At 31.3% G+C, this 15,085-nt stretch overlaps 1 long non-coding RNA gene across 1 annotated transcript; it reads left to right on the top strand.

Moving 5' to 3' along the window:
• The first annotated feature begins 4,738 nt into the window (after window positions 1-4,738).
• LOC128172529 (uncharacterized) lies at window positions 4,739-7,523 on the top strand. Its single transcript, XR_008242296.1, has 3 exons — window positions 4,739-5,042; window positions 6,662-6,715; window positions 7,464-7,523. It is a non-coding gene; the product is annotated as an uncharacterized LOC128172529 (long non-coding RNA).
• Window positions 7,524-15,085: the final 7,562 nt, after the last annotated feature.

Below are 15,085 nucleotides of genomic sequence, written 5' to 3'. Positions count from 1 at the left end.
CACGTTTTTAAACTTAATTAGAATTTACCTGTTCACGCCGCCGGTTTTTTTTTTCGTTATTTTCTTAGATAAAATTGATACATTAAAGGAAGATTTCGTGCATTGTCAGCTCTATATATTGGGCAAAAAAGGTTTGTGTTTCATAAATATTATAATACGTTTAAAATACTTATAATGCAGTTGTATATGCATAATTTATGCATTTATTAAGAATGGACAAGGTGTTTGCTTAAATCGGAGATGGTATTGTCTACAAACAAGTCCTGCTACAATATCTACAACATATGCCAATTTTGTTCTTGGATGCCGCCATACACTGCTTAAAATTTTATATTTTTTCAACTTACAAATTGTTCGTTCTACAAGTGTTCTATAAGATGATACAATTTTATTAAACTTTCGGCGCTTTCTTTGTTCTTGATGATTTCTTGTAACTATTTGGTGTTGAGAAAAGGGTGTTATAATTGGATATCTGTTTGGATATATTTTGTCACCTAAAATGAAACAGTCTAATGGGAAAGGGAGGTCTCTTCCAATTTTGTAGGACATTATGGAATACTGCTGAGCGTCGTTTTGATGTCCAAGAAACCCACTTTTTAGATGACGAATCAACCCCGAATTGTCAATTATGATTTGTGCATGTAACGCGTGATAATTTCTATGACCAGAGTAATACGGTCTTTGTGGTTCCGTTCTGGGACAATATATTTCGACTGATGTTCCGTCGATTGCACCAACTGCATTTGGTAATTTTGGCCAAATATGTATCATATCCCGCCATTCATCAACTGATGGCCACGTGATAAATGAATTTGCTACAGCATGGAATGCAGGCATTAACTGGTCAATTTCTTCATGAATTGTTGTGGTACTTACATCAAACAGTTGAGACAAGAAATTGTAAGATGGATAACATCTCAACCAAATCATAAATAAAAGCGTACGGTTTTTTTGGTGACAGATTATGGCCAGTCATTTTCCTACCCATAGCGTTAGTTATTTTCTGCACAAGGTTTAGAAAAGTTTCAAGACTCTCGCCTGTTATCTCATAAAAGCCATAGGAATGGTCTGAAAACATGCAGAATATATCTCTTCCTTGCCACACACCTGGTTCACCTGTACAAAGACGATGTCGCACATCCACCAAAGGATCAGGTGGGGGTTTAGTGATAATCATCAATATTGATAAAATTGTTTAACAATAAAACAATCGGGCGGACACGAAGCAAAAGCTGGGAGAGCTGCAACCACAACATCAAAATCCATGTTTACCTGAAATTGAAACAATTCTTAATAAAAATTACCTGTTTTATATTTCCATAGTTTATATTTACCGGGGGATTGGAGGAAGATTGGGGGGGGGGGGGTAGCAAGAGAGTTACTGAATCAATTAAAACTATTGGGGTCAATTATCGTTGGTTGTTACTATTTAATGAGAATGTTATATTTGCTAATATATGTACATATAATGTAGGAAGATTACTTGCATTTCATATTATTTGACACCCCCCACCCCCACCCCCCCCCTAGGTTTATTTGCTGGTGAGAGTAACAAACGAAATTCTAGAACATTATGGCATCACAATTTAATTGATTCTAGGTTATTGGGGTTTTTATGGAAGTCTACGGGTCTATGTTAAATTAATATATTTTTTTAGAAATCCATTTAATTCGTAATTCTAATTTAAGTTACAGTTGGGTCAAGACCCCAATCAATCTTAATGATCGCATTCATTCATTGAATATACTTTTCTATACTATCATAATAAATAAATAATATTACTAATATAATTTAAAACGAAATAAATAATTACATCCTTTGTGTTGAGTTGAACGGATCCTAAAAAGATTAATTGATTGCATTCGTAACCTAATATTATTTAAAATCCTTCACAAAATTAACACCCTTTACTCTAAATACAACCAACCTTTGCTTACATTTTTTATTACTTTTGATATGACCCTTTAGTTTTTTGTTTGTTTGTTTTTTTTTTGTACCGCTCTTCCTATTCTTTCATTCCGCTCAATTTCTTCCGAGAACACGGACTTACTTAGATATGGATGATTTGCCAGATATCCAAGATGGTAAGCTTTCATTTACATGTAATCTTTTTTATCAATATCTAAATACATATATGTATTTTATTTTCTATTGAAAACGACGTGCATTTCATTTTTATAGTGAACACATGCACAGTACATGTTAAATACATTTAAATAGATATATCATAAAAATGAAAATTGTTCGAAAATATTCAAAACTGTGAATTGTCATATGCTTAAGTTTAAATGATAATAAAATAAAAACCGACCCTCTCTCGGCAACAGTAAAATACAAGTGATTTCACAAGAGAAAAGGCCAATAACTCTTTTTTTTTTAAAGACAAGGCTTCCACCCGAACACCCCTCGCAAGTGCAAACTTGACGGAGGCGTTATCCCTTCATGCTTATCTATGATTAAATATAAAATAATAATTTTTGAAAGACATCTCCTTATTTCAATATATTTTTAACCATAAAAAATTAATAAGCATTGAAGTACATTTAAAATTCTATCAATCATATTTTTTAATTGCAGATAATTTCGAACATCAACAGCCTTTGGTAAATATAAAACGAAAACGGGTGGTAAAGTTTTGCGATCAGGAAATCCTGTTGATGTTGAGGAGCGACCAGACTTATCCATGTGCTTGGCTCCAAATACACAAATCGATGATTGATAACATCCATCAGCTTCCATTAGAAACGCAGAATTTGTACAATTCCTCTAATGCAAAACAAATAAAAGATAGGCTTTCTACAAAACTATCTAAATTGCTGTCTGTATCAACCTCGATATAAAGAATATCACGATCAGGTAGTTTATATATTGTTTAAATAGAACTCTTTGTAATGTTCAAAATTATTTCTAAATAAATGTTCATATAAAATTCAACCAGCTTCAATTTTATAAATATAGTTGATAACTATTTTTGTATTTTTTTAGGAATGAATTGAAGAAGGTAAGGGACATAGAAATCAAATTAGCACAACCTGTTCATAAAAAACAGACCGGGGTACGTGCGACCACTGATTTGAACGAATTGGATGTAAGATCTCAAATGATGCAAGATCTGTTCTCTTCCGAAGAGGATTTGAATGAGGCCAATTCCGATTCGTCTACGCCTGTTCCTTCAAAATCTGCATCTTTGACCGGTCCGTCTACATCTACGTCTTCATCTTTGCCCGGTTGGTCAAAATCTTCATCTGTGCCCGGTTCATCTAGATTTTCATCTACGCCTGGTACTTCTAGACCATCACCATCTCAAAAAGGAGTTCGCACACGGCCACTTCTGAGCGTTATGCGGGAAAATCAAGAGGCGTATAACATTTTTATAACAAAAAAAGTACCAAAACTTCTTAAAGCTCTTGGTGTTGACTCTGACGAGTCTGCTTAATTTAATAAAACACTTGAAGAACTCGTTTCCTGTATATTTTTTAATTTCATTAAAAAGGGATACATTTCCTCTACTTGTTATAATATGTATAAACAATTTTGCGGTATTTTTTTAAACATTGATAACGTTTCGGTCAAATATGTCGTCAAGTATCATTATGGAATATCTTGAAATTACTTCGAAAACATAAAAAATATTATACATTATATACGTGTACCTTAAATTACGTGAAATTAATCTTTAAAAATATCATAATTGAAAGAAATCAGCATGCTTATTCTTATAAACAACGCACCCGAAGTCAAAAATTAAGTTCAATGAAAACAATTTTTTGAACACATATTTTCTTCAATTTTCGTGTTTGACATGTCCCCTCAACTAAAAGGTCCGCAGTCCGAAGTCCTCTGTCTGGTGTCTGAGATTCCGAAAATGTTCATTAGGACGGATTAAATAAATACCGTTCTTTTTAAAATTTGTATACATAATTACTTGAAAAAATCATACAATACGTCTCACATTTTTCCTGCTGGCTTGCTTTAGCCCAACAAATTCATGTGATTGTCAATAATAAAAGCATAGCTATTACGAATTATAGCTACCAATCAGTGAAGAAGACCACAAGAAAACAATTGCTATTTATTATTATAAACATTACAGTATTTAAAAAAAGAAATTATATATATATATATATATATATATATATATATATATATATATATAGATATAGATATAGATATAGATATTTCTGCCTACTTTCAGATATCTAAATATCAAGAGCTTGCTTTTTCATTTTTTTCAATAGGTATGCTCAAGTTTTTGTCAAAAATTGCTCGTATTTTCTGAAAATGAATGTTATTCGATCTTCGTTGGTTTGTTTTTGTCGAGAAATATTCAAAAAGGTTTGTGTATGATTGTATATAGAAAAAAATATGATAAAACATGTAAAACATTGCGGCCAATCAAATCAGCAATTTGATGAGTTATCTATTTACAAAACAAAACTTTAATTCAAATAAAAAAAAGAAATTACAACATCCTTCTAAATTACATGTTCTTCATATCTTTATATTTAACACTCCCTTCATACATAAGCAGTAGTCGAGTATGCAGTAGTAGAATAAATATTTTGTTTTTGTTTTTGGGGGTGGGGGGTTCCCCCTTTTTTTCATTACTTTTCTTTTTCAGCTGCCTTTTTGATTACTGATAATTGGTAGTTCTCATGAAAAGAAATAACAAAATAAAACACTTAATATGATATGTGCATTATGGCGCAATGATATTCCAAAACATTCAAGCAGATATTCAAATAATGAATACCTTGTAAGTTTACAATAGTTTAAATTGTTTCTGTTTTACTAAAAAATGCTAACAATAACAAAATATTCAGCACAGATCAGCTTACAAAAAAAGGAGAATTTGGTAGAATAATATTCTGCAGGTCACACCATTTGTACTTTACAATTTCAAAAGAGAGTAAGACCAGGAAGAAAAATAAACTATTCAAAAAAACTTTCAATAAACAACCTTTTAGTTTAACTTCGTTTGAAGGCATTTAAACAGGCGGAGAAAAGTTTGTTGTGTTTTAATGTAACAAATATGTCTGAGGTATGTAACAAATTTAAACTAATAAGGCAAGACAAACACGTTCAAACATTTATTCGTTATATGTTGATGAATTATAACTTATATGATTATCATTTGTCTCTTCGGGTTATTTTTTCTTTTTTACATGGGTGTTTCTTATTAAAGTATCGTTGAAATATCAACAAAGTTGGCATGTTGTGAAATTGATAAAAATATCTCAATCATTTTTGTATCATGATCTAAAAATTGCATGCATAGTGCATTTTTCTGGGTCAGAATTGAGTTGAATGTGTTATAGACTTGGGTCCTGAAAAAAAACATAACAAACGACTATTTTTTTCTTCTTCCGGATTGATGGTGTTGTCCTAGTTGTTGTTTAGTCAAAGGGATTTTCTTTTAAAATTCGCATTTAAATATTAAATGAAAAAAAAACACGGGTTATCGCTGATCTCGAAATAAGATCAAACTTTTCCACTTGTTTCATCCGGTTTAAGACAAGCTAAAAAAAAGGCAATTTTCGGTTCAACTGTTTATGATGTTTTTTTTATTCATTGTATATAATGTTAGTGACTTTGGGATGCATCATTAATGTCAAAGACTACATGATTATATCGTCAACAATGCATATATATATATATATATATATATATATATATATATATATATATATATATATATATATATATATATATATATATATGTGTGTGTGTGTACAGACATATATAACTATCTAATTTACATTAAAGTAGAATAAAAAAATTATAAAAATAGTTATCAGTTAATCAGAAAATGAATGATAAAAGAAGTCTAGTACTTTTGCAGATTAAGAATGCATCGGTTGATATAGGTTAATTCTTACCAATAGATATAATAAACATGATTCAAAAGTTAAGTAGTTCATATCGGATTGTACATCAGATAATGTAAAGGCTGAACAATAGGTTAAAAAAATCATTTGCCGAGGCTTTTTCTTCCGACAACTCTCACAAATTTTTTCAAACCTTCCTCTGAAAATTACGAAAAATTATAAAGCATGTCAAGTGCCCAGCTATTTATTCAAAATCTTGAAGATAAAACAAGAAGATTCTATATATTTGCATGCTACTTGCTACGCGTTGTCATCCCTTTTTCTGTTAATAATAATTGACTTTGGTCAAATTATATTTTTCTATTTTCTGTAGATCACTTATACATCAACGAATGACGCTAAAATTTCGTTGCCTATCAAAAATTACTTCAGCTCACTACAGCATTGTAAACATTAAAATCGAATATATTTTTTATGAGAATTTAAAAAAAGTTGACAGATTTAAAGCTATTTATATATCTAATCTTCACGTGGCTTTGAAGTCATTTCTAAATGTCGGTAAATTTTGGGGTTTTTTTTCTATAAATAGAGATTAAATCATTTTAAATCTTAAATGTCCCATTTTATTTCTCTAAATGCAAATCTTACCTAAAACTCTTTCAAAAAAACATGGCAATTGATATGATAGATATGCAACACAGAAGTATATCTATTTTCATCTTTTCCAAAAAGTTCTTGCATTTTCTTGAATGACTTAAATCACAATATACGACCCAAAAAATTGAAGAAAATCAGTAAAAAAAATTTTTTACGTTTTAATTGCTTTGTTTAGATTTCAAGAGATTCGAGTTATGAAAAAGTTGAAGCTGTAGAGGAAACAAATGAGGTCAGTGTAAAAAATTCATAAACGTAGTAGATTCTTGTATAAGTATCATTTAATGAAATAATTAGTTCCATGTAGATTCGAACAATAGTATTAATGATTTTATCAAGCAATTGTGAGGAAATTGTTTGTATATACGACAGTGTACTGTAGATTCATTTGAATTCGTGAAGGCCAGTTTTCGTGAATATTTTGCTTTTTCTTGGGGATGTAATTTCGTGGATGCGTCGGTTTTCAGTTTAGTCAGATAACTAACTCTTTCAATTTTTTTCGTTTATAAGGGCTACCCACGAACACCACTAAAATTGAGTCACCACGAATTCTCAAGATTCCGCTGTATATGTTTCACTTTTACATTGGATAAAACAAAATATATGTCTCTGAGTCTGTGAGGATAAAGCTTTCATTCAACAGGTCATAAATAATGTGTTGATGATAAGCCTTATAACTGAAAATCACAGCGATTAAAAGTCCCAAAAAACAAAACTATTTTTTTTAAATATACAAGATGTGTACGATATCGTACTTTCTTTCTGTCATGATATTTGATTATCGAAGTCATTATTTGTGGAGCATGTTTAGCACAGAAAACGGTTTGGAATGTTTTATTTGATAGTTGACGATAATTTTTTTTCTTATAGAGAATCAGGGAACAAAAAACATTTGAGAAATAAACATGCGATAAAATAGTTCAGGCTTTGCAATCTTATTACTGAGTTGCATTTCTGCAAAGAATATTTTTTTTTTCTAGTATGAGCGGCATCCGGATTATGTAGATCTATCAGATTCTACTTATGATAGGATACCGGATGTAAGTATGTATGCATGTTAATTAATGTATTCATAACACAAAAAACACTCTATTCAGTTTGAATTCTATGGCGTTAAAACTCTTTATCTTGCACATAGTCCTTTAGAAAAAAAAATAACTATATATAATTATTGTAAAAACAAATCATTAAATAGTTTGACAGTTGGCCAAATGATACACGCCAGATCTCGTCTATGTATAAATTTGAATTTTTTTTTTAGAAATGTACAAAAATCTTTTTCCTAAAATCACCTGTGGGGAATACCCTGTGAGTGTTATATAGGTACATGTATACTGACCCTGGACCATCACATTATCGTTTCCTCCTCTTTAAAGTTATTATTAACGAACCCGTTTGTGATTATGAATGAAAATCAACAACAACAATATGTCTTTTTTTTCATTCCGTCCTATACAAACTATGTTTAATGATATGACCCTGGCCTAAGCAAAGACACGCTTCGATTTCATCTGTCGTTATCTGATTCCTAGCGTTTTAACAGAAATGGGTAAATGGGTTTGGGTTTCTTCTTCGTATAACTTTCCTTTTTTTTAACTTTTATCTCACAGGAGATTCCATTGAAAGCCATGGGACTACCAATACAAATGGCTACAAGTTCAGCACATCCGATATAGATAACGATTTTGCTCCCGCAAGCTGCGCCTTCGCACGTCAAGGGGCATGGTGGCATAACGTCTGTACGTGGGCAAACCTGAATGGTATCTATGGAAACGGAAGTTGTATAGTCAGTGGGAATTGTAACTTTTGGTATTCGCTGACCAACAGCTATAGTGGAGTCAGGACGTCCTTTATGATGGTTCGACGTGTTTTATAATGCCGATGATGTTTCTCTAATGGATTTATATATGTTCATAAACAGGAAATAGGAAATATAGGAATTTTCCTGTTTTATTACATAAAGAAGTGTTAGATGTACCGGAATGAATATAATATCGCTTTCTAAAACATCCAATTCATTTGATATTTGACTTTTGTACTTATGAGTAGTTGGACTTTCAGAATAACATAACATATGTAATTAATGCTTATCTCAACACGATTATGTATAATAACGAATTGTTCGTGTGATAGACAGTATAGACACAACTATGACGTGAAGTTTTTGCTTATGTATAAAAGGTAATGTAGAAAAGCACAAATTAATATCACGTTTTACTTTTGTGTAAAATACTTTCAAAACACAGTTTAGTTGTATTACAACGTTTAATGATATATATTTACAACATCCAGTGTCTTTGCCTGTGATAACACTTCGAATCGATTTTGTACTCTATAACCCATAATACAAATGACGCCAAATCGAGGCTCCAGCGGGGTTTGCTTATTAATATTTAAATATGTAATCGTACGATGGCTTAAAATTATATAAATATAAGTAATAAGGAATGATTCTTTGAATATTATGAAATGATAATTTCGGTCGGGTGTGATCAAATCTATCATAAAGCCCTTTGGGCTTTATTGGATTTGATCACACCCCGACCGAAATTATCACCTCATAATACTCAAAGAATGATTCCTTATTCTTTATTTGTAAACTGTGTGTCGGAGAACATTATCATATTTATTAAATTTTTCGAATGCATAATTGTATAATTTTAAGAGGTTCTTTGTTAGAATAGATAATTTATTTTAGCAAATCGTTTTTTTGAATTATGATAATTTCTTCCATCAGAACATATTAGTGTTTGCCAAAGGAAGTTTACATCAGATAGGAAAAAATATAGGTAATCACAGATTGCAAAGCTCACAGAGACGAATCATCTCCTTAATGTGGCATCGCCTTTATTAGAGCCACTTATTATATTATATGAACGTTTTGGTATTGGATATTCATGCATACTGTAGTGTGAATTGACACAATATCGTTTATCATATGTTTTAAAAAAATCATAATGTTTGATAATCATGTTAATTTTTATACGGTATTGTGAGATACATTGTTTATCATTACACTAATATAAAATACGATCTTGCATCTTATGATACTATACAATATTGTGTCATATGATACATTATATTATTATTATTCAATTTTAACAGATAACACATTTTGTGTTATCTCAAGTCAATAATAAAAAAAGGTACTTAATTTACAGAAAACAACAGCTGCCCTGTTCTGTCCTTTCAAAAGTACACCAGCAGACTTTACACTGACCAAAGTGATTTCTGGCATAGACCTAGGCTTGTTTTTCATCAAGAGGATGGATTGTTGTATTCAATTTCTGCAGTTGAAAAACAAATACTCTCTAGCTTCATGACGGGCATTTCTAAATCTTTCTCTTGAATACAAAATTCATTTCAACAGAGCTACAAGCATAACAGTTATGGATGTAGGTGGAATAAGTAAGAGCCATATAATGAAGCTACCAGCCACAAGTCAGAATTGTCCTTAAAATAAAATTCTAATTTTGTAAGAGATGAAGAGAAGAGATATATCGTAAGACCAATTCCTGATGATTTAGTTGATCAGGCGAGTTGTTTTATCCCTGTTCAATCCAAATTAAATCAAATTCTATTTAAATTATCCATATTTGTAAATGCATATAGCCAATATTGATTGAAGAAAATCTTTTCGGTAGCAATTGAAAGTTAAACAAATGTTCTTTGCTAGAATGACGATTAATGATATTTTCTATCATATATAAAGAGTGATTTCTGTACATTTGTCCATAAGGCTGAATTTGACAAACATACATACATACCCACAGACACACAGCATCATCATTGCGATATCCTCTTCGTAAAGAGCTACGGGACGGGAATACTGCACATTTTCGGAATATCAGACACCCGACTGCGGACTGCTGACTGCGGACCGCAAACAAAAGACTGTTCTTGTGGAACGTATCAAAACACGTTTTTAAACTTAATTAGAATTTACCTGTTCACGCCGCCGGTTTTTTTTTTTTCGTTATTTTCTTAGATAAAATTGATACATTAAAGGAAGATTTCGTGCATTGTCAGCTCTATATATTGGGCAAAAAAGGTTTGTGTTTCATAAATATTATAATACGTTTAAAATACTTATAATGCAGTTGTATATGCATAATTTATGCATTTATTAAGAATGGACAAGGTGTTTGCTTAAATCGGAGATGGTATTGTCTACAAACAAGTCCTGCTACAATATCTACAACATATGCCAATTTTGTTCTTGGATGCCGCCATACACTGCTTAAAATTTTATATTTTTTCAACTTACAAATTGTTCGTTCTACAAGTGTTCTATAAGATGATACAATTTTATTAAACTTTCGGCGCTTTCTTTGTTCTTGATGATTTCTTGTAACTATTTGGTGTTGAGAAAAGGGTGTTATAATTGGATATCTGTTTGGATATATTTTGTCACCTAAAATGAAACAGTCTAATGGGAAAGGGAGGTCTCTTCCAAATTTGTAGGACATTATGGAATACTGCTGAGCGTCGTTTTGATGTCCAAGAAACCCACTTTTTAGATGACGAATCAACCCCGAATTGTCAATTATGATTTGTGCATGTAACGCGTGATAATTTCTATGACCAGAGTAATACGGTCTTTGTGGTTCCGTTCTGGGACAATATATTTCGACTGATGTTCCGTCGATTGCACCAACTGCATTTGGTAATTTTGGCCAAATATGTATCATATCCCGCCATTCATCAACTGATGGCCACGTGATAAATGAATTTGCTACAGCATGGAATGCAGGCATTAACTGGTCAATTTCTTCATGAATTGTTGTGGTACTTACATCAAACAGTTGAGACAAGAAATTGTAAGATGGATAACATCTCAACCAAATCATAAATAAAAGCGTACGGTTTTTTTGGTGACAGATTATGGCCAGTCATTTTCCTACCCATAGCGTTAGTTATTTTCTGCACAAGGTTTAGAAAAGTTTCAAGACTCTCGCCTGTTATCTCATAAAAGCCATAGGAATGGTCTGAAAACATGCAGAATATATCTCTTCCTTGCCACACACCTGGTTCACCTGTACAAAGACGATGTCGCACATCCACCAAAGGATCAGGTGGGGGTTTAGTGATAATCATCAATATTGATAAAATTGTTTAACAATAAAACAATCGGGCGGACACGAAGCAAAAGCTGGGAGAGCTGCAACCACAACATCAAAATCCATGTTTACCTGAAATTGAAACAATTCTTAATAAAAATTACCTGTTTTATATTTCCATAGTTTATATTTACCGGGGGATTGGAGGAAGATTGGGGGGGGGGGGGGGTAGCAAGAGAGTTACTGAATCAATTAAAACTATTGGGGTCAATTATCGTTGGTTGTTACTATTTAATGAGAATGTTATATTTGCTAATATATGTACATATAATGTAGGAAGATTACTTGCATTTCATATTATTTGACACCCCCCACCCCCACCCCCCCCCCCCCTAGGTTTATTTGCTGGTGAGAGTAACAAACGAAATTCTAGAACATTATGGCATCACAATTTAATTGATTCTAGGTTATTGGGGTTTTTATGGAAGTCTACGGGTCTATGTTAAATTAATATATTTTTTTAGAAATCCATTTAATTCGTAATTCTAATTTAAGTTACAGTTGGGTCAAGACCCCAATCAATCTTAATGATCGCATTCATTCATTGAATATACTTTTCTATACTATCATAATAAATAAATTATATTACTAATATAATTTAAAACGAAATAAATAATTACATCCTTTGTGTTGAGTTAAACGGATCCTAAAAAGATTAATTGATTGCATTCGTAACCTAATATTATTTAAAATCCTTCACAAAATTAACACCATTTACTCTAAATACAACCAACCTTTGCTTACATTTTTTATTACTTTTGATATGACCCTTTAGTTTTTTGTTTGTTTGTTTTTTTTTTTGTACCGCTCTTCCTATTCTTTCATTCCGCTCAATTTCTTCCGAGAACACGGACTTACTTAGATATGGATGATTTGCCAGATATCCAAGATGGTAAGCTTTCATTTACATGTAATCTTTTTTATCAATATCTAAATACATATATGTATTTTATTTTCTATTGAAAACGACGTGCATTTCATTTTTATAGTGAACACATGCACAGTACATGTTAAATACATTTAAATAGATATATCATAAAAATGAAAATTGTTCGAAAATATTCAAAACTGTGAATTGTCATATGCTTAAGTTTAAATGATAATAAAATAAAAACCGACCCTCTCTCGGCAACAGTAAAATACAAGTGATTTCACAAGAGAAAAGGCCAATAACTCTTTTTTTTTAAAGACAAGGCTTCCACCCGAACACCCCTCGCAAGTGCAAACTTGACGGAGGCGTTATCCCTTCATGCTTATCTATGATTAAATATAAAATAATAATTTTTGAAAGACATCTCCTTATTTCAATATATTTTTAACCATAAAAAATTAATAAGCATTGAAGTACATTTAAAATTCTATCAATCATATTTTTTAATTGCAGATAATTTCGAACATCAACAGCCTTTGGTAAATATAAAACGAAAACGGGTGGTAAAGTTTTGCGACCAGGAAATCCTGTTGATGTTGAGGAGCGACCAGACTTATCCATGTGCTTGGCTCCAAATACACAAATCGATGATTGATAACATCCATCAGCTTCCATTAGAAACGCAGAATTTGTACAATTCCTCTAATGCAAAACAAATAAAAGATAGGCTTTCTACAAAACTATCTAAATTGCTGTCTGTATCAACCTCGATATAAAGAATATCACGATCAGGTAGTTTATATATTGTTTAAATAGAACTCTTTGTAATGTTCAAAATTATTTCTAAATAAATGTTCATATAAAATTCAACCAGCTTCAATTTTATAAATATAGTTGATAACTATTTTTGTATTTTTTTAGGAATGAATTGAAGAAGGTAAGGGACATAGAAATCAAATTAGCACAACCTGTTCATAAAAAACAGACCGGGGTACGTGCGACCACTGATTTGAACGAATTGGATGTAAGATCTCAAATGATGCAAGATCTGTTCTCTTCCGAAGAGGATTTGAATGAGGCCAATTCCGATTCGTCTACGCCTGTTCCTTCAAAATCTGCATCTTTGACCGGTCCGTCTACATCTACGTCTTCATCTTTGCCCGGTTGGTCAAAATCTTCATCTGTGCCCGGTTCATCTAGATTTTCATCTACGCCTGGTACTTCTAGACCATCACCATCTCAAAAAGGAGTTCGCACACGGCCACTTCTGAGCGTTATGCGGGAAAATCAAGAGGCGTATAACATTTTTATAACAAAAAAAGTACCAAAACTTCTTAAAGCTCTTGGTGTTGACTCTGACGAGTCTGCTTAATTTAATAAAACACTTGAAGAACTCGTTTCCTGTATATTTTTTAATTTCATTAAAAAGGGATACATTTCCTCTACTTGTTATAATATGTATAAACAATTTTGCGGTATTTTTTTAAACATTGATAACGTTTCGGTCAAATATGTCGTCAAGTATCATTATGGAATATCTTGAAATTACTTCGAAAACATAAAAAATATTATACATTATATACGTGTACCTTAAATTACGTGAAATTAATCTTTAAAAATATCATAATTGAAAGAAATCAGCATGCTTATTCTTATAAACAACGCACCCGAAGTCAAAAATTAAGTTCAATGAAAACAATTTTTTGAACACATATTTTCTTCAATTTTCGTGTTTGACATGTCCCCTCAACTAAAAGGTCCGCAGTCCGAAGTCCTCTGTCTGGTGTCTGAGATTCCGAAAATGTTCATTAGGACGGATTAAATAAATACCGTTCTTTTTAAAATTTGTATACATAATTACTTGAAAAAATCATACAATACGTCTCACATTTTTCCTGCTGGCTTGCTTTAGCCCAACAAATTCATGTGATTGTCAATAATAAAAGCATAGCTATTACGAATTATAGCTACCAATCAGTGAAGAAGACCACAAGAAAACAATTGCTATTTATTATTATAAACATTACAGTATTTAAAAAAAGAAATTATATATATATATATATATATATATATATATATATATATATAGATATAGATATAGATATAGATATAGATATTTCTGCCTACTTTCAGATATCTAAATATCAAGAGCTTGCTTTTTCATTTTTTTCAATAGGTATGCTCAAGTTTTTGTCAAAAATTGCTCGTATTTTCTGAAAATGAATGTTATTCGATCTTCGTTGGTTTGTTTTTGTCGAGAAATATTCAAAAAGGTTTGTGTATGATTGTATATAGAAAAAAATATGATAAAACATGTAAAACATTGCGGCCAATCAAATCAGCAATTTGATGAGTTATCTATTTACAAAACAAAACTTTAATTCAAATAAAAAAAAGAAATTACAACATCCTTCTAAATTACATGTTCTTCATATCTTTATATTTAACACTCCCTTCATACATAAGCAGTAGTCGAGTATGCAGTAGTAGAATAAATATTTTGTTTTTGTTTTTGGGGGTGGGGGGTTCCCCCTTTTTTTCATTACTTTTCTTTTTCAGCTGCCTTTTTGATTACTGATAATTGGTAGTTCTCATGAAAAGAAATAACAAA

This window comes from Crassostrea angulata, chromosome 2 (assembly GCF_025612915.1).
Source record: "Crassostrea angulata isolate pt1a10 chromosome 2, ASM2561291v2, whole genome shotgun sequence".
NCBI lineage: Eukaryota > Metazoa > Mollusca > Bivalvia > Ostreida > Ostreidae > Magallana > Magallana angulata.
The sequence above is the reverse complement of the archived record's forward strand: the minus strand, read 5'-3'. Positions and strand labels throughout refer to the sequence as shown.